This window comes from Moschus berezovskii, chromosome 8, assembly GCF_049115385.1.
Source record: "Moschus berezovskii isolate FMDL1 chromosome 8, NW_MosBer_1.0, whole genome shotgun sequence".
Taxonomy (NCBI): Eukaryota; Metazoa; Chordata; class Mammalia; order Artiodactyla; family Moschidae; genus Moschus; species Moschus berezovskii.
The window spans coordinates 20606892-20621649 of NC_142467.1; the positions used below are offsets into that span (position 1 = coordinate 20606892).

General features: G+C 38.5%; 1 protein-coding gene across 1 annotated transcript in view; it reads right to left on the reverse strand.

The window, feature by feature from the left end:
* Window positions 1-14758, reverse strand: part of ADGRV1 (adhesion G protein-coupled receptor V1) — a 549332-nt gene that overhangs the window by 523310 nt on the left and 11264 nt on the right. The window lies entirely within an intron of this gene.

Here is a 14758-nt window from a genome sequence, read left to right on the forward strand (position 1 = left end):
TGACAATACTCTTCTGTGGCACTGTTTACTATTCATAAGTACTTTTTTTTCTTTAACTTGCATATTAACATAATAGTCATAACTTGCCTTACACTTATTTATCAAATTTAGTTTATTAAATGTTCCTTCAATTTATTCTAAGAAAAACCTAGGCAGCAACGTGTGAACTGAATTAAAGCCTGTCTTCCCCAAAATCAAACTGTTAAAGACAAGCAAAAACTAAAATTATCAAAAGGACTGATAATCTTAATGTGACATTATCTATTTGACAATTATACAAGTATCAATACGAGCAAAACTCTTGGAACAGCCACAGAAGGCAGTGAGTGAAAGCCAAAGTGTATTTCTTGGTTGTATCTACTTTCCCCATAGTTTTGTCTTGAGAATGCTTTCTAAAATTTTTCAGCTATTGCAAGGAAATGCTAATCCTTTGAAAGAACACCTAAGTTTCCAGGACTTAAATTTCTCCCACTGTACTAGCTAAAATACTAATATCACTTCCCAGAAAATGCCCATGCTTCTTTAAGACTAAGCAAGTTTGGCAAAGCGTTTACTTTCTTTTCCATAACCCTTATTGTTTGCTTCTTCGTACAATGTGTGTGTTTATGAGACGCCAATATTGTTCCTACTTTCAGCTCTGTGTGATTCAAGTGCTTCCAAAAGCACAACAGTGCAGGGGCCTCTTGAAAGAGCTGCTGTTTTGTGATGTAGATGTATCTCTAAAAATGTGAGCAATTTATCTCACGGATCATTAAGATTCCAAAGGATTATGTGAGCAGTCACCCGAACATAACAAGTTCATGGCTTTCAAAAAAGAGTTGCATTATGTACTCTATGAACCAAAATGCTTCCGATTAATCTTTACCTTGGTCAAGAAGTAATAAAATTTTCATGTAGCTGCCAGTGCCACATGGCTACACAAGGCTTCAAATTTAGGAACCACCAGATACACATGTTCTTAATGTACTTTAGGGTTAAAAGGCAAACTACTCAGTGGAATATATTCAAACAAGGCAGTCTGGGATTGACTGGGATGTCTCACATGTGTGAGGCTGCAAAATCCATAGACAGGGATGCAGAGTTCAGATAAGAGTCCAAGAAAGAGATGTAGATCAACAGGAACAGATATTCCAGGCATTTTTTACACCTGTGCCTTCTCTCTTAGAAAGCCTGCCATGGGGCTAGGGGACTTGGGAGAAGAAATAAGACAGTAGATAGTTCTTTCTCATCAACTGCAACCTCCTCCCTGACTTCTAAGCCAGGAGTGTGCACTAAGAGAAAAGAAGGAAAAACAGATGAAAGAGAAGGAAAACAGGAAAGCCGAGGTGAGGCAGGAAACTGGGCGTGCCGGGCTAAACCAGAGACAAATGACGATCTTTTGTGGAATTCTAATGCCAGAATAAGTTTACATCTCACTTATGACAAACAGTGGGAAAGAAATAAACTAGGGACAAGAAAGAGAATCCTGAGTGGAGGGGGTGTGGAGGTACCAACCCAGGCCCTGGATGTGGAAGAAAAAGACAACTTTGGTCTGTTGTGATTTTGAAAGAAAATGCAGCTGCTTGAGATGTGATAGAACCTTGATCTTAGAGAAATAAGATGACACCTGCGGTTCTAAGTGAGAAACAGTGAGACAGTCATAGCGTGAGAAGGATGAATAACTTGTGGGAACACACGTGCTCAAAGTCTGTCACGCGCAACCATCGACGCCGACCTTTGTGAAAAACGCTGATTTGCAAACCCAGAAATTCTGATCCACTTAGTTCAAGATGGGGCTCAGGAGTCTGCATTTAACAGTCAGCCCCATTGATTCCAATATAGTTGACCCTTAGGACACACTTTGAAATACATTATCCAAAAGTATGAGGAAGTGTGAGGGATGTGTCTTAGAGGAGACACAAAATAAACCACATTTGTAGCTTTAATTACTGAATTTTTCAATGCAATCCACTTGAATCTCCTGCAGACTTTCCATATTTTTTACCATATAATTAAACAGAGTTTTTAATATTGTTTTTATGTGGACCACTTTTAAAGTCTTTATTGAATTTGTTACAACATGGCTTCTGCTTCATGCTTTGGGTTTTTTTTTTGGCTGCGAGGCATGTGGGATCTGAGCTCCACAACCAGGGATTGAACCTGCACTCCCTTCACTGGAAGACAAAGTCTTAACCACTAGACCTCGAGGGAAGCCTGTGATATAGCATTTTGAGATTCCATATATCCTGAAGAAAAAGTTTAAGACCTACAGAAAGTAATCACAACAGCAAATGCTTATATAGTGTTGTTCTGGGTACTTTATACACAATAACACATTTAAATCTTTACAACATCTCTGTGAAGGTGTCAGTATTAACCCCATTTCATAGCTCAGGGAACAGATATTAGTTAACACACAGTGTCCCTTAGCTAAGTAAGTGGCTGGCAAGATTTGAACCCAGGAGTTCACCTCCAGACTCCCTACCCATAACCACATGAGACTGTCTACTACCTTTTATTCCTACAAACCACAAATCTCTGTCTTCAAGAATATGGTAGGTCATTTATGCTACACATTTCCAAGCATTCTACTATTTTAAACTTAATGCACAATAACCAAAACCACCATCAGTTCAATTCAGTCACTCAGTCATGTCCAACTGCGACCCCATGGACTGCAGCACGCCAGGCTTCCCTGTCCATCACCAGCTCCCGGAGTTTGCTCAAACTCGTGTCCATCGAGTCGGTGATGCCATCCAACCATCTCATCCTCTGTCATCCCCTTCTTCTCCTGTCTTTAATCTTTCCCAGCATCAGGGTCTTTTCTGATGAGTCAGCTCTTCGAATCAGGTTGCCAAAGTACGAGAGCTTCAGCTTCAGCATCAGCCCTTCCAATGAATATTCAGGACTGATTTCCATAAAAACTGTATAATTATGAGTCTCCTAAAAGTTTGCACCTTATTATTCCGATAAACAGTACATTTATTTAACTGAAACTATGATTCTCTTGACTATTTAAAATATTTAACAACATCTTTTTATGCCAGAGCCAATGAACTCAAATGATGCATTCTTCCAGTCTCCCAGGCAATTAGATGCTGTGGTTCAGTCAGTAAAATCATTTTGGATTGGCGCACATCAGTGAGTTTTGAGATTATGCAAAATGAACAAACAAAGCATGATTGGAAAAGCCTCAAATTCTGTGACATCACTGATAATTGAATCACTTCTGCTTTCATCTTTTCAACTTGTAAGAAAAGTTTTTGAGGCAAAGCTGACATTCAATGGAAGTTAAGACAATGTAGAAAAAGCTTTGAAAGTGAAGTTGCCATCAGAAGACAGGCATAATTACACAAGTGCTGAATAGTTTCTTTTTTAGGATAACGAGGTACATTTTCCTCTATCATACTAAAAATCTTGTCTATGGAATTCCCTTTATTAAACTCAGATGATTAGGCATTAGCAACTGACACAAAACACAAATGTTACATCTATTTCAGGTCACTTTTTCTCTTATTAGATTTAATGAATATTTTACACAACCCACCAGACCACCTATTTTAAACGTCTCTATAAAATGAATTTCAAACATACGTTTAAAGATCATGTGCTTATTTCATATTCTGTCACAATTGTGAAAGAGTAATTTTAGTTTTACTGACTCACTCCTCTGAATTGTAATGTCCTGATATTCCAAAATTCAAATCCTCTCATTTCCAACTATCATCTACGTTACCCTCATGACTCCCACTCCTCGGCAGCATGATTCAAAAAAAAAAGAAAATTTTCCTGTCAGTAGGGGATCTCTTATCTCTTAATCTCTTATTGTGTTTAAACAATACTCATATTTAGTTACTTTTTTACGTCTATCCCAAATTATACTATGAAATTTGGACAGAGTCCAGATAATATTCAGATATAAAATCTCAGGTTCCTGGATTTTAGTAACTATATTCAACCTATCCATGTGGCTTCCCTGATAGCTCAGCTGGTAAAGAGTCCATTTGCAATCCGAGAGACCTGGATTCGATCCCTGGGTTAGGAAGATCCCCTGGAGAAGGGAAAGGCTACCCACTTCAGTATTCTGGCCTGGAGAATTCCCTGGACTGTATAGTCTATGAGGTTACAAAGAGTTGGACACAACTGAGCGACTTTCACTTTTCATTCAGCCTATCCAACAAGTCACCTAATTCTACCAAAAATCCTTCAAAATTAATATCAAGACTATATTAAAACAGCTCTAACAATGCAGATGGGTTACTTTCAGAAGGGCAGGATACAGTTTCACTATACGTTCTGTAACACCTGTGCTAGTCACCGAGGACACAAAGACCCTCAAGAGATGGGCCCTGGCTCCTGACATGACTCACAGGCATAGGCACAGATTTAGATCAGGCCAATGAAAGCCAATGGGGCTTCCCTGGTGGCTCAGAGGTTAAAGCGTCTGCCTCCAATGCGGGAGACCCAGGTTCGATCCCTGGGTCGGGAAGATCCCCTGGAGAAGGAAACGGTAACCCACTCCAGTATTCTTGCCTGGAGAATCCCATGGACGGAGAAGCCTGGTAGGCTACAGTCCACGGGGTCGCAAAGAGTCGGACACGACTGAGCGACTGAACAGAACAGAACAAATGAAAGCCAACAAGACAATTCTGACGAAATAAGGCCACTTGCAGCAACATGGACGGACCTGGAGATTATCATACTACGTGGAGTTAAGTCAGACAAAAACAAACATCATATCGCTTATATGTGAAAGTTTTAAAAAATGATACAATGAACTTATTAACAAATAAGAAACAGACTTACAGACTTAGAAAACAAACTTACAGCTATCAAAGAGAAAAGGTGGGGGATTAACATATACACACTATTACATATAAAATAGACAACCAATATGGACCTGCTTTACAGCACAGTGAACTCTTTTATATTCTGTAATAAACTTAAATGAGAAAAGAACTTGAAAAAGAATAGATATATGTATATGTACAACTGAATCACTATGCTGTATTTCTGAAACAAACACAGCACTGTAAATGAACTATAGTTCCAATATAAAATTTAAAAAATAAATTTTTTACGACACAATTCTGAGACTTTTGCTTAAGCATAAAGATGCAGATTCCCTCTACTGTTGGATTCGGGATCATGTTGATTGGGACCAGCTTTCTCTAAAGTCTGAAAGTAAAGCAACACAGCCAAACACAGATCCAAGAGGTAGAGAAGTGCCAAGTCTTAATACTCAAGTTCAATCAAGCCAGTTTTACCCTTGCTTTTTCAGTGGTTAACGCAATAAAATACATTTTCTGCTACAGCCACTTTGGTTTAGATACTCAGTCACTTTCAGCATAAATATTCATCCATTAAATTCAAACCTAAGACACTGTAAACTCATGTTTGGATATATCAAGTGGAAGATCCCTTCTCTTCCACTCTCATACTCTCATAGTATTTCATAAACATCTGTGAAAGGACACCACACCAGCAATCTTTCCTGTTTTCATGTAATTGTTGCTGTTGTTTAGTTGGTAAGTCGTATCCAATTCTTGGTGACCCCATGGACTGAAGCCCACCAGGCTCCTCTGTCCAGGGGATTCCCTAAGAAGAATACTGGAGTGGGTTGCCATTTCCTTCTCCAGGGAATTTTCCTGACCCAGGGATTGAACTCGCGTCTTCTATACTGGCAGGCAAATTCTCCCAGGCTGAACCACCAGGGAGGCCCCCATGCAATTATTACCATCATCTATAATACTTCCCCCTCCACTCTGAAACGGACAATTACTAGTGATGAAATTTACAAAAAACAGACAAACTAAAAATGTCTTCACAACAGAATAAAGCAAGATAGGCATACACCACACTGATTCAGTGTACTGAAAAAGTTAACATGCTTCTAATTGTCCTAAGGAATCCCAATATCATGATTCCTCAAATACAGTTCAGTCGCTCAGTTGTGTCCGACTCTTTGTGACCCCATGAACCACAGCACGCCAGGCCTCCCTGTCCATCACCATCTCCCAGAGTCCACCCAAACCCATCTCCATCGAGTTGGTGATGCCATTCAACCATCTCACCCTCTGTCGTCCCCTTCTCCTCCTGCCCTCAATCTTTCCCAGCATCAGGGTCTTTTCAAATGAGTCCGCTCTTCGCATCAGGTGTCCAAAGTACTGGACTTTCAGCTTCAACATCAGTCCTTCCAATGAACACCCAGGACTGATATCCTTTAGGATGGACTGGTTGGATCTCCTTGCAGTCCAAGGGACTCTCAAGAGTCTTCTCCAGCACCACAGTTCAAAAGCATCAATTCTTTGGCGATCAGCTTTCTTCACAGTCCAACTCTCATATCCGTACATGACCACTGGGAAACTATAGCCTTGACTAGACAGACCTTTGTTGGCAAAGTAATGTCTCTGCTTTTTAACATGCTGTCTAGGTTGGTCATAACATTCCTTCATTAGTCAGGCATTAATTCCTTTCTCTTCCTTTTTTCCCGGATGTCTAGCTCTTTCTTCCCTTCTGAAAATCTGTTATTTGCTAATTTCATTCTTCATTTGCATTGTGCTGTGCTCAGTCACTTAAGTCGTGCCCGACTCTCTACAACCTCATGGACTGTAGCCCACCAGGATCCTCTGTCCACGGGGTATTCCAGGCAAAATTACTGAGTAGGTTGCCATTTCCTCCTCCAGGGGATCCTCCTGAACCAGGGATTGAACAGGCACCCTCTGCTTTTCCTGCACTGGCAGGCAGATTCTTTACCACTGAGTCACCTGGGAAGCCTTTTCACTCACATTACTTAGCACATAAACAAACTAAGTTTCATTTATAAAACAATACCTGCCAACATGATATGCTCTAATAATCACGAAATTCTGAATTCTGTTATATAGGATATTACCTTCCTCTCATCTTGCCTCTTATTAATGGGTACCATAGAAGAGGTACCAAGTATATTCTAAATAAATGGGAATGGCCTTCTACTTTAAGTTACAATAAGTCTTTGGAAACAAAACAGAAAAAAAAAAAAACATAAACAAAAATCAGGACCCAACAGATAACAATGTCAAGAAAAACAGAATTCAACTGATTTGCCGATTCTGAAGCAATCAACTTTAATACATAACCTTTCATCAATCTGAATGTTAACTTGGTCTCTTTAAGTTTCACAATAAAAACTTACAACCCCTGTGAGTGACAGGATGAGCGAAAAAGATAAACATTACTAGTGCAGAACTGAAGGGTTACATTGATTTTTCAGCTTAGCTGTTGTCTTGTCCATGCCATAGCAAGCATCTTCCCACGGTGCGACCACCAGGTAATTCATACTGAAAATATGATCCTAAGGGAGCAAGGTTTTCAAGTTTAGAATTACTTGAATTCTATTACATTTACTAAAGGGCATTCTCAAACTATAGAATTACTCCGGTGGAACAACAGAGGTTTCATCATTCACATCATCAATTATTCAGCCTCTAAGAATTCTTAATCTGTGTTATTGGTATTTGGCAAGTACTACAAAAAATTGGCTGTTTCCTTCTTCCATACTAAAACAGAATTTAAATGTGCATCTTTCAAAATCAAATAATCTAATGTTATAAATTGAGGAAATGCTAAGTACTTTTAAATGATAAAAGGAATAGTCTTATAGTTTTTCAGACTATAAATGTTTATCTTTTTATATATATATATATAACTTGCAACTTTAAGGAAAATAATTTTATTCACCTGTAAATGACATATATGTGATACTATATTAAAAAGGAACAAAAAAGTAAACAATAAAATGTTTACCTCACACCAACCCCCACCAGCCATATGCTCCTTCTACACATAGTCCATTACGGTTATCGACCTTATCTGTCTCTCATGAGAGAATCTATACATATATTTATATGTATGTCTACAGGAGAAAATTCATGCAACAAATTCTGTTTTCTTCTACATAGAGACTACAGGAATCAACACATTTTTTCAAGACAAAAATAGGTAAATACTAGGCTTCAAGGTAGACATCAATCATGGGAAAATATTTACTGTCAACAACACACTGTCAACTTTATAGATCTCATCCATAAAATGATGGTTCCCACTGCCTTTTACTGTATCTACCAATTCACCCTCTAGGGAAGCGAAGACACAACTATGGAAACTTGAAATTTACTAGATCTCACATTATCAAACCTACATTCTTCAAGACCTACATTAAGCATGACCTCTATACCTGGAACACAAGAGTCATCATGAGATCCCCTTTCACTTCATCCTGGGATTGTCTCTGATTGTTCCCTGTTTGATCTCCTGTTCACTGATTCCCACATTTTCCTTTTATGGTTTACTTGGTTTATCCCTTGTATTGATGGAGAACACCAGTAACTTCCCAAAAAAGTGTATGTGAATATAAATGTTTTAGGTCTTGCATATCAGAAATTACTGTAATATTAATCTTCCACTTAACTAATATTTTCATTGGGTATAGAATTTTTGGTAAAAATAGTTTTCTTTCATTATTTTGAAAGCTTTGTTCCACTGTTTTCAGACTTCCAATGTTGCTGTTAAAAAATTCAAAATCATTTTGATTCCAAAGTATTACATGTATTTGCTTATTTGTGTTAACCTCCCCCCACCCGCCACCCCAGAATGTTCTCTTTGTCCAAAGCATAAAATTGCACAAGATTTTTCTTGGAACGTGATTATTTTTCTCCATTTGGCTAAACACTCAGTGCTTTTCACTCATATATTCATCTTTAGAGTATCAGAAATTTTTCTTATATTATTTCACAATGATTTTTTCACCTTCCATTTTCACTGTTCTTTCATCTTGAAACTCTTTAACACTGGTTTTCTCAGACTAGCCCTCTAATTTTCTAATCTTTATCTCTAATTTCTAACCTTTGATTTTTGCCCTATTTCAGAGAATTTAATTCACAATAAAATTTCAATTCTAATATCTTTGTTTATGCCATTGTGTTTTCAATTTCTAGGAAATAGCTGTAGCCTATTCTTTTTCCCTTAATCCATTAAACCGTCTTTTACTTCCCAGAAAATACTTATTTTTAAAATTTTCTGTTCTCTTTATGGGGACTTCCCCAGTGGCTCAGCAGCAAAAGAATCCGTCGGCAATGCAGGAGACATGAATTTGATTCTGTGTCAGGAAGATCCCCTGGAAGAAGAAATGACAACCTACTTCAGTATCCTTGCCTGGAGAATTCCATGGAGAGAGGAGCCTGGCAGGCTACAGTCCATGAAGTCACAGAAGAGTCGGACATGATTAAGTGACTAAATACCAACAACAACAATATTCTCTTTACAGCCTTTGTTACCTCCAAGTTGCTTTGTTATTTATTCTGGAATCTATCTTCTATGTAATATTTCTTCATTTTCCATGAGCTCATGTACTCTCATTTTTGTAAGTCACCAAATAAGCATATCATAAAAACTGATCAAGCTGCTCATACCTGGCTTACAAATGCCCACCAAGGAAAAAGGATGAACAGTGTAGAGATGCTTCAATTCTAGAGCTATGTGGAGTGCTACAAGATTGTGAATTTCATCTGTGCTCTTTCAACTCCACTTTGGCAAAACACAAAATGAAAGATTCACTACACTAAATCCTTTGAAGCAAATTCAAAAGCAGTAAATAAAGTCAAGGTATGTTCCTGCAGCCACCAAATTTGAAAGGTCTTCTGTCAAGAGATAAGACACACTTGCCTTTTTGCTCCTTTGAAATACAAGGGTTCTGTATCTAAAGGTTTCTTGAACCACCATTAGATGGCACCCCTCCATCTTCCAAAACAATAACAATTTCTCAAATTATGAAAAGAGGTTGTAAGAAATTTTGCCACCCATAACGCTGTACAAATACAATTTTTAATCCTTCATAGAACTCAAAGGCAAAAGTCAAAAATAATTTTCTTGAAATTAAAGTCTCACTGGAAACAGCTCTAATTAGTTCTAGTCTTTCCACTGAGATTCAGTATTAACCTAAAAAAAAAAGGTGGGGAGAGGTTCTTTGTGTGATTTCTTTCTGTTCTGTACCTACTCATGGAATACCATCTGTTTTTACTAAGTATCGAGGTGCTTGTATTTTCTAAATGAATCATTTGCCCTCATGGAAGGTAAGGGAGACAGCTTCATAAACAAACTCAGAGGTTTCGATCCACAGAGATGTGTTTTTTAGTCTAAACTGTATTTACAAAACAACACTAGAGAATGTTTGCCAAGATCACATGTGAAGATTCTGCATTTTTAAAAAGTGAATTTCTGGACTATTTTGAAAAATCACAGAATTGGTAAATCTGAGTCCACATTTTTACACAATTGGCTGGATCTGAGCGGCAGCTGTTATTTGGACAGAGAATTTGCTCTCCAGAAACCTGCCCATGCATGTCTCCTCAGTCTAGGGTCAAAGAGGAAAGTAAAATATTTCATATATTTATGCCATTCAAAGAGGGAAAAGAGCCACAGATGTGCATCTGCATAGATGCACACACACACATTCACTCATTACACATCTTGTGGACTGTCTCCCTGCAGAGTTCCAGGCATTTGATTTTATAAGACATTGGGAAGCATTCCTGGCATGTGAAGATTCTGTGATAGGTGCTATGAAGCCTCTAGCGGGACGCTGCCAGGACATCTGGGGGTCAAGCAGGAGGTAAATACTAGAGCTGAAGTCAGACATGGGCTCCACGCTAGTCTCAACCATCTTCCCACCTGTGTGACTTTGGACAAATCAATTCACTTCTCTGGGACTCAAGTTCCCTCAAGTGTTAAAGGAAGGAAAAAAGAACAGTTACAGCAATAGGGTAGTTTCATCCTCATCTGCCACAAGGGGCCAGATTCCAGGCTCTAGGCCTTCAATGTCCACGTGGCCAAGAGAAACAGATCTGGCAATTTAGACTGCCTTTTGTACAGACCATCCTCTCAGCCACCCACCCTTAAAGCAGCAACATCAGAATAAAAGGAGGCTGTCTGAGGTAGAAGGAAACATTAAGAATTGAGGAAAGTTGGAAAAACACAATGAAAATCCATCATGGGTGCTGACTTCAAGGTCAGAAGGGGAATGAACGGCAACGTTGTGTTCGAAGAACAAAATCACGGGGTTCCTGATATTCCTGGATGACCTGCAAAACTTGAACCAGAGTATTAACTAATTCCACACTTTGTTAGGGACATGGGAAGCAAGCATCAGGGTCTTTTCCAGTAAGTAAGTTCTTCGCATGAGGTGGCCAATGTATTGGAGTTTCAGCTTCAGCATCAGTCCTTCCAATGAACACTCAGGACTGATTTCCTTTAGGATGGACTGGTTGAATCTCCTTGCAGTCCAAGGGACCCTCAAGAGTCTTTCCCAACACCAGAGTTCAAAAGCATCAATTCTTCGGTAGTCAGCTTTCTTTATAGTTCAACTCTCACATCCATACATGACCACTGGAAAAACCATAGCTTTGACTATATGGACCTTTGTTGGCAAAATGGTATCTCTGCTTTCTAATATATTGTTTAGGTTTGTCATAGCTTTCTTAAAAGGAGCAAGCGTCTTTTAATTTCATGGCTGCAGTCACCATCCACAGTGATTTTGGAGCCCAAGAAAATAAAATCTGTCACTGTTTCCACTTTTTCTATTGCCATGAAGTGATGGCATCAGATGCCATGATCTTAGTTTTGTGAATGCTGAGTTTTAAGCTAGCTTTTTCACTCTCCTCTTTGACCCTTATGAAGAGCCTCTTTAGTTCCTCTTTGCTTTCATTTTGTCAGTATTAATTGGGTAAACTAATAACAATAATGCACAATTATTGAGCAGTTACTCTAGGTTAGGCAATGTGCTAAGAATAGCGAGATGGAACTGTCTAGGTAGTTGACAATGCTGTGACTGATGGAACATGTCAAAAGTGGTTTGTAAAGTTTTGTGCCGCAGATTTCTTGCTGGATGGTGCTCCATGGTCTAGTAGACCAGCTGAAGTTGACAGCGATCAAATTGAGACATTAATGGAAAACAGTCAGCATTATACCATGCAGGAGACAGCCCAATATGCTCAAAATACCTAAATCAAGCATTGGAAATCACTTGCATCAGCTTGGTTATGTTTATTTCTTTGATGTTTGATTTCCACATAAGCGAAAAGAATCTTGACTGTATTTCCACATGCATTTCTCTACTGAAACATAACAAAAATGTTCCATTTTTAAAAACAAGTGATGGGTGATGAAAAATGGATACTGTACAGTAATGTGGAACAGAAAAGATCGTTGTTGTTGTTCAGTAGCTCAGCCCTGTCTGACTTTTTGTGAACCCGTGGACTGAAGCTCTCCAGGCTCTCCTGTCTGCTATCTCCCAGTTTGCTCAAACTCATGTCCATTGAGTTGGTGATGCTATCTAACCATCTCATCCTCTGCTGACCCCTTCGCCTCCTACCCTCAATCTTTCCTAGCATCAGGGTCATTTACAACGAGTTGGCTTTTTACATCAGAAGGCCAAAGTATGGGAGCTTCAGCATCAGTCCTTCCAATGAATATGCAAGGTTGATTTCTTTTAGGATTGACTGGTTTGATCTTCTTGTAGTCCAAGGGACTTTCAACAGTCTTCTCCAACACAACAGTTTGAAAGCATCAATTCTTCAGCATTCATTCTTCTTTCTGGTCCAACTCTCACATCAGTACATGGTTCGGACATGATTGCTGGAAAAATCTGCTAATGCAGGAGATGCAAGAGATGTGAGTTCGACTCCTGGGTTGATAAGATCCCCTGGAGGAGGGCATGGCAACCCACTCCAGTACTCTCACCTGGAGAATTCCATGGACAGAGGATTCAGGTGGGCTACAGTCCATGGGGTCACAAACAGTCAGACAGGACTGAGCATGCATATCCAATCTTATTACATAATTATTTAAAAGAATGAAGAATATCATATTATAAAATATTATAGTCTATTTTAAATGAATTTTATGATGCAGTATGTTAATTTAAAATACTTTACATAAAATATAAATACTAAATATACATACGCATTTATGTATACAAGTGAATATCCACCTGGAAAAGTACTGAAAAAACTGTGGTCAACTTTAGGCAAAAGAAGTTTGAAGTGATTTTGCTGTTTCTTTGTATTTTTCTATTTTTCTCATAGTTACTGCATTTGAAAATGTTCTACTTTGGTCATTTCTAATCCTATTTTGAAAAGCAAAATACCAAAATATAGAACTCTGAAACTGAAGATCATTTTCTAAATGAGATCTAAAACTAAAGATCATTTAACATCGCCATCCTAACACTTGAATTGTGGCTATAAATCTCCAGCAGGGCTTACTACAATCCAAGAATTACAACCTTAGAATTATATGAATGTGTTCTCAACCCATTATAAAATAGGTAACTTCTAGATATGTTTAGTGCCCAAGTGTTTTTCTAAAGCAAAAAAGGCAGAAATATCAATCAAAATAAGAATGTAGACAAATCTCTCATCATCTTTGTACCTCTCCTGTTTTCTTCCTTATCCTCCATTCTCCATTTTCTTCTTTCAGCTATAATATACAACTCCAGAAAAGAACACAGTTCCCCCTACACAGGTCTATTTCACATGCTTCTATGAAATCCTTCCTACCCCAAACTTAGCTCTGAAGAAAATTCACTAGTGAAAAGACTTTAATAGAATTCATTGTGTGTACCAACTACACTATCTTTCATCTCTTGACTTTGCCTTAGGAGACCTGATATCATGAATTGAAATACAGGGAATCTTTTTCTGATAATGCAATGACTCCCTCAGACTTTTGCTCCTTTTTTATTTTGCCTTTGATCAATGTGTCCAGGGTACAAAATACTTTGAAGTTATACCACCCACTCTGCCCTCACCTTCTAGCATGGTAATTGTCCCTTCTTTCAATCAGAAAGTTCAACTGGTTTTTAAAAAAAGATGTATCATTTTTCTACCTGTAGTTTTTTTTTTTTTTTTACAATTCATGAAAGACAATACTTTTTGTTACTTCTTCCAACATTAAATTTTAATTTCACCCTATTTTAAATCCAGAGTTTCATTTAAACTTACAAAATCAAATGCGAGAGTTGAGGTTCTGCAAATCTAGACTAGAAGTGAAAGTTTCACAAGAAGTGATTTACCTGAATTTCTCTTGTAACTTGGACTTAACTTTCCCATTATCAGACCACATCCTTTCCCAGTCTAAATATTTCCCATTTCTCTAAGTTCAGCCACCTCCTATAACTCTTTTAAATATACTCCTGTGGTTTAGGATGTGCTGCAAAAATCATGATACAAAATGTGACTGAGGGACTTTCCTGGTCCAGTGGTTAAGAATCCACACTTCCAGGGATTTCTCTGATGGTCCAGTGGTTAAGAGTCCATGCTTCCACTGCAGGAGTCATGGGTTCAATCCCTGGTCAGGGAACTAAGATCCCACATGCCAAATAAAAAAAAAACAACAGAATCCACACTTCCAATGCAGGGGACATAGGTTCCATCCCTGGTTGGGAACTATATGCCCACAGCCAAAAAGTAATTTTTTTTTTTAAATGTGACTGAAAGAGCAGGTGGTCAGTCACTTCCTGCTTCTTGAGTCACTATCTCATGAGGCTTCTTGTACCACATCCATCTGCTTTCCCTTCTCACTCAATAGGTACCCTTCAGTCTCCTTTGCTGGATCCCTATCTTCTGATTGTCCGTGTGATAAAACAGTCCAGGTCCCAAGCCCAGACCTCTTCTGCATCTATACTCACTCTCACTGGGATCTCACTGACCTCACTGCTTTAAACATAGTCTTCCAAATGTAC